This window comes from Pinus tabuliformis, chromosome Q, assembly GCF_031772625.1.
Source record: "Pinus tabuliformis cultivar Carrire ecotype Pingquan chromosome Q, CPIR1, whole genome shotgun sequence".
In the NCBI taxonomy this organism is placed as follows: domain Eukaryota; kingdom Viridiplantae; phylum Streptophyta; class Pinopsida; order Pinales; family Pinaceae; genus Pinus; species Pinus tabuliformis.
The window spans coordinates 654,533,633-654,545,478 of NC_142296.1; the positions used below are offsets into that span (position 1 = coordinate 654,533,633).

General features: G+C 35.6%; 1 pseudogene across 1 annotated transcript; it reads left to right on the forward strand.

The window, feature by feature from the left end:
* The first annotated feature begins 289 nt into the window (after positions 1-289).
* LOC149221209 (glutamate decarboxylase 1 pseudogene) lies at positions 290-5,601 on the forward strand (annotated as a pseudogene). The gene is made up of 3 exons (XR_016249649.1): positions 290-535; positions 5,154-5,358; positions 5,500-5,601. The product of XR_016249649.1 is annotated as a glutamate decarboxylase 1 pseudogene (transcript).
* The last annotated feature ends 6,245 nt before the right edge of the window (positions 5,602-11,846 follow it).

Here is an 11,846-nt window from a genome sequence, read left to right on the forward strand (position 1 = left end):
ATGCATCAACTTTTTTGTCAACACTTTTACCCTGCTCCGTTCGATCAAGTGAGACACTTTCAACCATTGATCTGAACCAGAAAAGGAAACAACGGAAAATCAAGAAAGCACAGAAAGTCAAGAAAGCACAAAAGCTCACGAGAAAGGATTCTATGCAGAAAATCAAGAAAGCCCGCCCTTTTTCCTGTGGAAAAATCATCAATCCCATGCCTTTCCGCCATGAAGCACTATCATTTCCTATTATGGAACTATAGGAACATGTTACGAACAGAGGCAACTGTAGCGCCGTGAACAAGCTCGCCCTCTGTCAAAGCCTCCTTTAAACACCATACTCCCACATTCGATTCCGCTCCGCAGTTTTCCTGCAATCGACGACATACTGGCTGTAGCCGCTGTGTAATAAGAGCCTTTTGAAGATCTGCCCTTAGATATTCAGATTTCAGCCAAAAATGGCTCTGAGCAGCGCTGCGGCTGATACGGATGGATCGGTTCATTCAACTTTTGCTTCAAGATATGTTCAGGAATCCTTGCCTCGGTACGTCTTCCTTCCTTCCTGTTAGAGTCGGTCTGGTCATCCCTCTATCAGAGATCAAAACTCTTTTTGCATTTCATCTTTAGGTGTCCCATCTCGCTCGATCAATTGCATTCCATTAGGAGCATGCCATAAATCTGTCGGCAGGGCTTCTGTCATTCATCCCCCTCATGCTTTGCACTGCTGGCTCAGGTCTGTTCATCAAAATCAAGTCTTAAAAGTCATTTGCAGTCCTATTTCAGTTTCTAGGTCATAACAGTCATTTTAGTCATTAGGTCTAGGGTTAGTCAATTTGGTCTTCAACAAGGTCTAATAAAGCCAGCAGGCCAGAGGGAGGTTCTTAATAAGTTGTTATTTCAAAGATTTTTATCATCATATGGATGGATTATGACTCTTCTTCAAAACTCTGCTTTGAAGAAAAGTCGACATTTCATTTTTGTAATATTTTCAAATGTTCTTCAGCTATTGATTTCTTCAGGCGCAGCCCTGGTCTCCTTTGCCAAATTCCATGACAACTATCCCTGCAAAAAATTACCAAGAAATTCATCATTCAAACCAAAAACAAGGGGGGAAAAGACAAAGTTGTATTAATTGTGAAAAGTGCCAATTTCAAAACATTACAAAAATGGGTTTTGAAGAACCAAAAATCAAATCAATGTCTTTATAAAGGTTTTTCCATGAAGATCAATGTCATTCTGCATGCCAAGGTCGAAGAAAAGCATTTCAAAGTGAATTGGGTGAGCAAGTACGTGTTTTGGGGTGAAATTGCTTGCAACTAGCCGGCGCGGTGCACAGAACAGGTGGCGCGGCGCACTGGAAGCGTGCGGTGCACTGGGAACAATTGTCCAGTGTTACTCTGAACGGGCACGGCGCACTGGGAGCGCGCGGTGCACTGGGAGCGCGCGGCGCACTGGGTTCTTGGCGCGGCGCATACAGTCCACAGCCCAAATTTGCTTGAAATTTGTCCAAGTTGCTCATTCCTTGCGTGGATTTGCCAGGTAGATCCTTCTTCTTGAAGTTGCATCAAATTTTGTGATAAGTGTTGGTGGTTTATGGGTAATAACGGTTGAAACAAAAATCCAAACCCTACATCTAAAGTGCCTTCAAAGGAAGATTGATGTGGGTTCTTAAATATTTGATTTGTCACCAAGGACTCTCCTCCTTCCCCATTTCTCCCTTGTTTCATCATTTCCTACCCCCTCCCCACTAAGCTCATCAATCCTACTTTTTCTTTCCTACATTCAAACCCCAAAACCCTAGCCTTTATAAAAATCTCCTAACCCTATACATAAAAACCCCTCAAACCCCCTCCTTTCCCTAATAAAATTTATTCTAATATTCTCTAATCCCTTACTTTTTTCCCCTTCCTAACATTCCCTTGTTGCATTTTTTTCCCCTTGGTGGCAAAATTCAACGGTATTGCATTACAACACAGCAATTTCATACATTATTAAATAGCAGTCCAAGCATAGTTCATATACAGTAGCGTCTTTTCTTCAAGGTATTTTGTACAGCAGTCATGGCATCTGGGCATTCATCGGACTATGAAGTGGAAACCCAAAGTGACTCACCCTTGGAAGAACAGGCACCCCGGAGGCCTCATAAAGGTGGCAGACATGTTAGAGAAGAACCAACCACCCTTACAGAATTGCAGGCCTGCCCTCTTGCCATGTTTTGTTTTCAGCATCAGTCATGCTATGAGTTTTGTCAAAAGGTGGATAGTGTCCAATTTCATCATGAGTTGGCTCGTCTTTTTGTACTGCACTTGCATGGAGATCAAGCTATCTTGGCTGGTGTCACCTTCACACTTACACCAGAATCCGTCTCATTAGCAACCGGTATACCGAACATTGGTGAACCATGGCACAAGAAACAGAAGATTGACCAGCAACATTATGACCCATACATTAAAACTAGTTTCCTGAGGCAGCTCAAGAGATTGTTCCCGTTCCGATATCTGAAAGATGAATATGCTCCACTAATGAAGTTGATCATGAAATATTTCAGCTGTGAGGGACGCTTCTCTCATCTCTATGCTTATCACATCATGTTTCTCATGCATTTCACCAGGGTACGGATGATGAGCATTCCTATTTCATTTGCCAGAACATAGAGAGGATGACCACCTTTATGCAGCACAAAACCCCTCAGCAGCAACTTAACAGTGTCTATCATTTTGCTCTTATTAAGATTTTGGTGGTTCATCAGCTTGGAGTACAGGGCATCACTTGGGATGATTTCATCTCTCGTGACTTCTTCAGAGCTTCACGGGGATTATCAGAGGTTAAGCATGAAGGTGGACCTTCTCATCAGTATGAGCGCCATGAGACCGCTAGTGTGCCGGTATTCATCACATATCAGAGAGGCACCAGACATTTGTTTGCAGCAGCAAAGCGAGTGTTATCTCCACCTAGGGTGGAAGGGACCTCGTTTCCTCCATCAGCATCACAGGTACAGGACAAAGGCAAGAGGCTAATGCAGGATGAGGGGCCTTCAGGTGAAAGAGAGACTGACTTCATTCTCATTCATGATGATGATACAGATACGGGCCCACAAAGTGCCAAACTTAGGGAGATCATCCAGGAGCAACAAACAGAGATCCAAGCCTTATCCCTTGACTTGGAGAGAGCTAAGTGGACCATGAAGTACTTGGAGCAGAGGAACAAATAGCTTGAAGATCAGAAAGCAATCATGGAGCTACAAAACATTCGCGAGAATCGCCAGGCTGCACAAAGGAGAAGAATTGAGCTCACGTCATTGGAGCAAGAGATTAATGAGGATTGGGAGGCCAATCTCGAGAGAGTTAACATGCACTTAGAGAGGATGTTGGACAAGGCCGACAAAGATCATGCATTGCTGAGACACATGGCTTTCCACTACATGGCACGAAACAAGGTCTGCAAGGCCCGAATCAGGAATTTAAAGGCAAAATTGAGGAAGGCAATAAGGAATCAGAAGAGGCAAAGGGAGCTTGATCGTCTTCAGATATTGGTCGAAGCCTCTTTAGCTCAGCATAACACTTAATGAAGAAGCTCCAGCCCAAATTTCAAGAAATTTGGGGCATTTTTGGTATTTTTGCAAATTTTTGTACAAAAAACAGGGTTTTTCTCCCTATGCACCGCGCCACGTGGCGCGTGCTTATGATAGGAGGCTCCAAATGCAAAAAAAATTATATTTTTGGATTTTTCATGAAAAATCATGACTGTTGGTGCATGGCCAAGAAGTTTGGGCAAGTTTTGAGTCCCCAGGAGGTCAAAAACACCCTAAAAATGACCTCTCTGCCCCTAATTTCACACATAGGAAGCAGTCTTGGGAGATTGAGGTTTTGGAGGGGAAAATGGGCACCAAATTCAGAAATTCCACTTGGGTTGGAAAGTAGACAAGCAGGGCTTTCCAACAAGAACACTTGGGCTCAATTTGGACTTCATAAAGTACCTCAAAATCAGCATCAAAGTGGCACAACGCATACAGAAATTAGCGCGGCGCACAGAGGTTTTTTGGCCCAATTTTTCACCTTCCAGCTCAGAAATTCGGCCAATTTGACTAGTTTTGCTTTGTGATGTAATTTTGATTTAATTTGATGTAATTGGATAAAAATGATGTAATTTTGGCACTTATTTACTTGTTCTAGAGGATTCATTCACCAAAAAGTGAAAATTTAATGAATGAATCAGTTTCCTACCTTATAGAGGCAAGTTGTTTTGACTGCCTAGATTTTAGTGCTTTGTTTAGAATTGGTTGAAACAGCTCCTAGAATGATGAGCTCGACCCCTAGAGGCAAGGGAATAGGTTTGGCTTGCCTATATTATGTAATTTCTAAGTCATTTTCAGGGTTGGACTCTTGGGAAAAGTTGGGCACTCTATTGTACATTCTATCTCTGCATTTTTGGCTAAGGAAAGACCAGGGTTTTGCAGCATTGTTTGGGATCCATGTGGCTTTATGTTTTGATGGTGTGCTTCTCTGAGTAATTGTAAGTTCATTAGTGTTATGTGTATCATTTTCTTGCTTCTTCTTCTGAATTTGAACAAATGAGTGATTAAGGTAGAATCCATAACTGCTATGCTCTGCCTTTGAATTTGTTTAAATTTTCATGTTTTCATCTGTTTAAGGATAATTCTTGAGACTCTCTTGCTCCCCTTAGCTCCTCACCGGTCTGATCTATCCATTCACTCAATTTAAAGCATCAAAACGATTTCCTTCCTTGCCCCAATCAAAACTCTGCAGAAATTGTGCCTCATCCCCAAGCCCAATTTGCCTTTCCCTATTTCCAACACAAAATCCTCAAAAACTCAAATCAAATCCTTTTCACTTAATACCTAGCCTAAAATCAATTGCTAAATCAGTCATCTCGAGCCCCATCGCTTGTCTTTTGCCAAGATTGACCCGGAGAGAGCCTCTCTTGTCCTCGTAGGGCTAGCTACGAGGCTGAGCGTGGTTTGATGTGGACCTAGAACCTTGTCTTTCAACCTGAGACAAATCTAGGCTCTAACACTTCCTTCCTTCACCCCCATTCTACTGCTTTGCTTTTTCCAAGGATCGTTTTAATTCCACTAGCAAATAATGGGTGCATTCAAGATCTTTGCCATCTGTCTAGTCTGGTTTGAATGTGTGTGTTCTCAGGTTTCGAATGCCGGATAGGTCCATTCCCAAAGATGCCGCGTATCAAATCATCAGTGACGAGCTGATGCTGGATGGGAACCCCAGGCTCAATCTTGCCTCTTTCGTGACTACATGGATGGAACCTGAATGTGATAAGCTCATCATGCAGGCCATCAACAAGAACTATGTTGACATGGACGAGTATCCTGTCACCACAGAATTGCAGGTAATGGCAGTTCTTGTGATAAACTTCTGCTTTTATTATTTCTAGATCTGAAATCCGCTCTCAGATATGTTTTGATCATTTAGGCCCTCGAAATTTTTTGAAAGGTTTGGGTGCTTTCCTCTTTTTTTGGTTTGGAGACAGAGGGGTCGAGGAACTTCTTCCTCTTTTGCAAAACCTCATCGGCGGAGGGACCTTTGTAAAGCCGTGGCACGTAGTCAAACGGTGGAAGTTCCAGTTCATTGACATCTTTGACAGCCGAGGTCCCTGATTGCTGCGAGAGGAAACGGCAGCTGCTGAGAGACCCCGAGGATCGAACCTTCGACCTCAGGCTATTACTGCCAAGCAAAAATCTCAACATATTTTCCCCGTGTAAAATGGAATGAAGCCTCTGCGTCTGAAAGGGAATGAAGACTGAACCTTAGCCCGTCTCCACTGGTTTTTATCATGAGCATAAAGTAGCAGGGCATCGCCAGGAAGATTGGATGGAAGTCCACGTTGGTCCGACTCACTCAGAGTCCACTTTCCAAAATTCCAAGAATCCAGATTCCAATAATGTTGAAACATGTACGTTGTGGTGTGTAGCTGTAGATCCGCTTAGTCTGATAAGGCTTTTGCAAAATATTCGGGTAATGTTTTGATAAAATTTAGCGGAATTTTTTAATTTTGGGAAATTTTAGTTATAGTGAGAAGTTTTAAAATTTTAGGTATTTAAGAGTTTTTGACGATGCTAAATCTATTTTCACGATCACAAACAAAATTCAAACACTATCAGATTTATTGAGAAAAAAATAACCATATCCAAACAAATTTGCCTCTCTATAAACAACGCCCTTTAAATCAATTCAATGTTTAGTTGGGATCCTCTCTAAATGTAGATTCATCCCATTTTTAGTTGATGTGACAGGTTTAATCAATTCAATGTTTAGTTGGATCCTCTCTAAATGTAGATTCATCCCATTTTTAGTTTATGTGAAAGGTTTATGCAAACTTTTTTTTATGGGATGATGTGTTTAGTTGGAATAGATTCATCCCATTTTTAGTTGATGTGACAGGTTTATGCAAACTTTTTTATGGGATGATGTGTTAGGTCACCATGTCCATTGCCTGTGACCTCTTAGAAACCAGGTTTTTTATTTAAAAATTTCCCAGGTAGGTTTTTCATTTAATTTTTATTTATATAATTTTTTATTTTTATATTAGATTGAGTGGCTTATATGAATTTTTTAAAAACAGAGTAGTGGTTGAATTGGAATGGAATCATCTATATAGTTTTTTTATTTAATTTATTATTTATATATTAAATAGAGTGGTTTATATAATTTTTTTTGGGTTAAAAGTAGTGATTGGAAAAGCTAACTAAAAAAAATTAAAAAATTAGAATATATATATATATATATATAGATATATAATTTATTTATTTATTTATTTTTCTAATATATTAAAATTTTATTTTTTATGTCATTGTATTAATAGAGCAATGGTTAAATAATATTGATTGAAATTAAAATAGTATAAAACATAGAGGAAAGCCTAACAAATTTTAAAAACCATTGTCACAATACAATCTCTAATTAATAAATTAATCACGAAATAAATAAAAGAAATTTATGATAAGAAGAAAAGAAAAAATAATCTATTAATATATAATTTTGAAGTATTGTGCAAAATATTTGATAATAAAGAAACTAATGTTAAATAAAAATTAGAATCATAGTCAAACACCAAATTAGTTTTAAAATAATAATAATAATTTTTATTATTTTAAATATTTTAACTATATATTAACTTTATTAAATTTTTAAATATATATAATTTCATTTATGTGGATTTTTTAAAAATTAATAAAATCATGTTGTATTTTATAAAATATTTGTATATATTTTACTGTAAAAAAATGTTTTTTATTATAAAGTTTCAAATTCAATATATATATATATGTGTGTGTGAGAGAGAGAGATTATTTTTATAATTTTAAATATAAATATTATTATAAAAATAAATTTTAAATTAATTCATATAAAAAATTATAATTATTAAATACAATAAAATTATTATTATTATTATTATAATAGTGGTGAAATGATACTAAAGTCAATTTTATTAAATGTAATGTTTAGTTTTTTTTAAATAATCACAATCAATGTAAGTAGATATACATTCTCAAAATAAGTGATGGATGATTTTAATTTACCCAATGTGTGCATATCTCCTCTCTGAGCTTAGCCTAATTTGTGAAAGATGCTCTTTAGATGGTAGTATCTAGAAACTAGAGTCCAATTAAATATGTCTATTTTGAAGTAGAGTTTAAAGGATTACATGAAGGTGATTCATCTATTTAATCTTTGAATTGAATTTATTACATTATACCATTTGTTTAATCCTTGATGCCTCTCAAAAAGAAGGAAAAAGTGAAATCAACATATGGGCACAATCTTTTGGTAAATATATATTCTAATGGGTTTATCATAGTTTGATAACTAATCTCTGCAAATTAGTTTATGTATGGGTCTATGTGTGCAAAGGTTGAGATTCATATATCTAAATTCATTGTTTGATTTTGCAAATTGCTATATGATTTATATGATGTAAGTCTTTGATACTTGTGATAAATTATGTTAGACTTTCAATTAGAATTATTTGATCCTGTAGTAAATTTCTTTCCATCTATTAGAATCCAATAATATAAGAAGTCAAAACATTGATTAATTTGGAACTCCAACTAATTTTTTTGAAGTTTTGAGTTGATTCAAAATTGAGAAAAAATCTTGAAGATATTCCTTCACCATACAAAGATGTAAAATGATGGTATAACTTTATTCATCCCTAAAAAAATTGTCAAATTTGTAATGAGGAAAATAAATCACATTGCTATAATATTAGCTTACTTGATTTTAAATTCTAAAATTAATCTTTCAAAGATCCAACCATCTCAAAATCCATTTCTCCCTTTTTATTAATCTTTTGAGAAGAAGAGTCGATACATATAGTAAAGTATATGACTATATTTTAGTATCTCTTCTAGAGAAATTCAACAATTCTAATTTAATAATCCTATCGGCCTCTCTTTGTACCTTTTGGGACAATTGCTAGTTATCTAGTTAAACGAAAAACATTTATCTGTCCCACCTCGGGCTTCTTTGGTTGAACATGGCCTTACTCCCATAAGTGAATTAGGGTTAATCAAGAATTATTAAATGATTAATCAAATATTTAAACCTTAATTTTTTCCTAATAAGTACACCTCCATACATAAATCCAGGTCATGTAAACTTAAATTGAAATTATCTGCCATTTATCCTAGTATCGCCCTGCATGCAATTACTTATTTTTGATAATTGATACCTTTTACTTTTGTTTAAATTTCAAAATTTCCTCATTTTGTGATTCTAAATAAGCCTCGAACTACTAATTTCTACCATAACTCTATTTTTGTCCCTTGTTACAGTCTTCTCATTTTGCTAGCTCTGCAAGAACTCCAAACATGGGCACACAACCAGTGCAGAAGTTTCCTAAGCTACTCCTTGAAGAAGTTTATGTTAAGAATTTGAATACATTTTTGTTTTAGAGACATTAGACATTAATTAGTAAGGACACCAAAACATCTTCATGGAACTACATGTATAGGCTTCTAGAAGTAGAATTACACAACAATGTAATTAAGGTTCCCGTGAATGAAGAGGGAGCCAAAGGCAATCCAAACACATCTTTCCAAAATGCTTCAAAGTATTTCCTACACAAAAGTTCCACTCACCCGAGGATACTTCCATACATTAACATGGTACGTTGGGCTATAGAGTCTGTGGATACTTCTAGGCAGCTAATTTTCACTTCTCATGGCACAATTTTTGTCTCTATCTACCCCGAATATCTTCAGGTTAGGTATAGGTTGCTTGAACCCAAGTCTACATATAATATTATATTCTTATCAAAATCCATCAAAGAGGAATGTATTGAATTCAACAAAAAAATTACTCATTTAATCAAATACTAGAGAATGAATGAACACAAATTTAAACAGGATCCTTCTAAAGAATATCTTACTGCGTCTTTGAATGTTTCATTTGTCTTTCTTTCTTCTATGCTCTCTAGACTATTTGGTAAAAAGTATCACATTTTCATTTAGATTGGGTTCCCCTTATTCAAAGGGCTTAAAAAGGATATGTTTTCAATTGGGCTAAAACCACTACTCATAATCCCCCTTTTTATACGTCACCTTTTATTATGGATGTCATTTTCTTTTCTACTTCCTTTCTAGAAATGGAATGGAAATGGAAACCCATCAAAGTATATCATAACAAACTCTAGGAGGAGAACTATTTCAACCAATTTTATCAAAATTTTCATTTCGTCATTATTCCTAATTATGAAGTAATATTCAATACTAATGTCCTGAGCTTTCAAAAGAGGCCAAAGAATGCATTGAGAGAATTTGTGATTGATACTCTAAAGAAAATTTCTCTTACATACGGATATATGGTTGTCAAACACCACCACATGCTTTACCCCTTTTTGTCCTTGATAGGTTAGTTTGTAAGTAAATAACTTATCAAATAGCTTAAATAACAAGTACAGTCGAATTGCAAAAGAGCTCAAAGAAACTCTGGCTTATTTTTCCATTTGAGGTATCTATTTACACCCTTCAAAATGTTCGACACACCAGAAAATAATTAATCAATTTATTTGCACTCAAGCTGGCCAAAATTCCTCCAAACTCCATGATCCTTTATGTGTCATTGGTGAACATTGTGTCTATGTGACCATGAAAAAGTATGAACATGAAAAGCATCCTTATGATGATTTTTTTTGTAAGGCTAAGTATTATGAAGAAGTTTGCAAAAGAGCACAAAATCTTTCCCTAGAAAGGTATCATTTTTTCATGGCATTTAAAGAAGAAAGAAGAGCTTCATTACATTTAATTCTACAACACGAAATAGGTGAAGCGATTTCAATAGAATCTTCTACATCCAAAGTTATGAAAAAATTTCCTGTGAAAGAACCTTTACAGGTTGAAAACATCATTTCTAAAGTTTTCAATGAGCTTCTTAAAGAAGTTATTATTAAAAGAACAAAGGAAATTAAAATGCATGAGCAATGAGAAGAGTTTGAGAAAATGATGACATATGTTTCTCAGAAAACATTTGATGTCTCTCCTCCAACTTCAGCTACATTGCAGAATACAGAAAAGCAAGTGGAAGAGAAGCAATTAAATACTCCTCTCAATGTTGTTGATTATAATGAAACACGTCTAGCTACCACAAATATTTTTATTAAAATTCCTATTAGCTTAATGCTTGGTGACAATGATAAAAAAAACATATTATAAATTTCCATTATGGCTATTGAGATGGGGTACATTCCACCAATTGAGGTATTTTACAACCCTCAATAGAGGACTATTGTAAGGAGAAGCAGGAAGAACAAGAAAATTGAAGATACAAAAGAAGTAACATGGGTCTCTGTACACAAAATTTGGGATGGATATTAGATTAGACTAGATCAGAGCATTGAACATTTAGCTATTCACATTGGGGAATATGCAAGCTAATATTGAATTTAATGGAAAATTAAAAGAGTTTGTAAATTAAAAAGATGATAAAATTCAACAGCTGGAGCAACAATTTTCCCTACAAGGAAATCAAATACAAGGATAATTAAAGCTCAAGAAGAAAAAAATAATAAAACACAATGTGAATTCCAAGTTATAAATCAAAAAATATATACACAGATGAATGAATTGCATAACAAAATCCAAGAAGAAACAGGTAATATGGTGGACTTAGCACAATTCAAGCAACAAGCTACTAGCATCAATTAATAGTTCCTTCATGAACAAGAACTATGTTGTGATAAGGTGATATTAGCGCCAGCTTAAAAGAAATTGGATAATTCCTTATTTAATGATATGATTGATAAGGACATTGAATATGATGAAGCAAAGAAGAAACTATCTAAGCTACGATCTTGGTATAATGATGAAAAAAGACACTTCCCTGGCCTACCCAAAATTAGTGCAATGAAAAAAAAAATGCTTAAATAATGGAAGGGCAATTTGTGTTATTCCAAGGAATTAATCTTGGTGGCACAACAAAAAATTTTTCCACTAATGCAATCCATTATCCATGTTATCAAGAAAATAGAGTTAGACCCTGAAATTATAGAGGAGAAACTACCAAAAAGCATAGGCACTAAAGAAAAAACCATATGAAAGTGGAATGGAATGTCATGACAAGATTGAGAAAGTATTGAAGGTTAATCTTGATTTAATTTGTAAATACATGATTAAACCACAAAGTTATTTCAAAATGACCAAATTAATGAATGGTTGATGAATCATGAACTTCCAACTATTAAGGCACATGTTTACAACTATCAAGTCAACATTCAACTTGATTCTCCTTCAAAGCTCACTAACCTTCTGGAAGTCAACACTCATTGGAAATCAACAAGTGTTTCTTTTTTGGAGGTTTATCCAACTGTTTAAGTGTTTT